This window comes from Lynx canadensis, chromosome C2 (assembly GCF_007474595.2).
Source record: "Lynx canadensis isolate LIC74 chromosome C2, mLynCan4.pri.v2, whole genome shotgun sequence".
In the NCBI taxonomy this organism is placed as follows: Eukaryota; Metazoa; Chordata; class Mammalia; order Carnivora; family Felidae; genus Lynx; species Lynx canadensis.
The window spans coordinates 148,088,697-148,089,247 of NC_044311.2; positions in this window are offsets into that span (position 1 = coordinate 148,088,697).

Sequence of the window (551 nt, forward strand, 5' to 3'; positions counted from 1 at the left end):
AGGACCGCTAGTGCAAATAACGACAGCAAATGATTATTCAGTGTTCAGACTATCCTGTTTCATCTTCACAGTCTCCCTGTGAGGGAGGTGCTGTTGTCATTCCGCATTTTACAGATGTGGAGTCCAAGGCGCAGAGAGGTCCAGTAATTTGTCCCAAGCCACACAGCGAGTAAGTGGAGGAGCCAGGATTGAAACTGGGCAGCCCACTAGAAGTCTACGGCATAACTGCTCCTCTTTTCTGCATCTTGGGGACAAAATTGGGTTCCCCTCCCGTGGTGGCAACTCAGCAGGCAAAGTGCATGCAGCTGAGCTGGTCTGGAGAGGGTGGAGAAAGTACGGACGGAACAGAATCCAGGACGGAGAGTAAGGGGCCAGGGGCCACAGCCGCCAATGTCAAGGTCCTCCCCAGACTGCTGGGGCTCCCTGGAGGAAGACAGCCCTTCTGGTCCAGGGCTGCCTTGGGTTGAGGAGTCTTGCTTTGCCCCAGGGCCATGCTGTTGAATGGACACACAATAGCAAGAGGGAGACAGATACAGATGTGAGGCAGGACA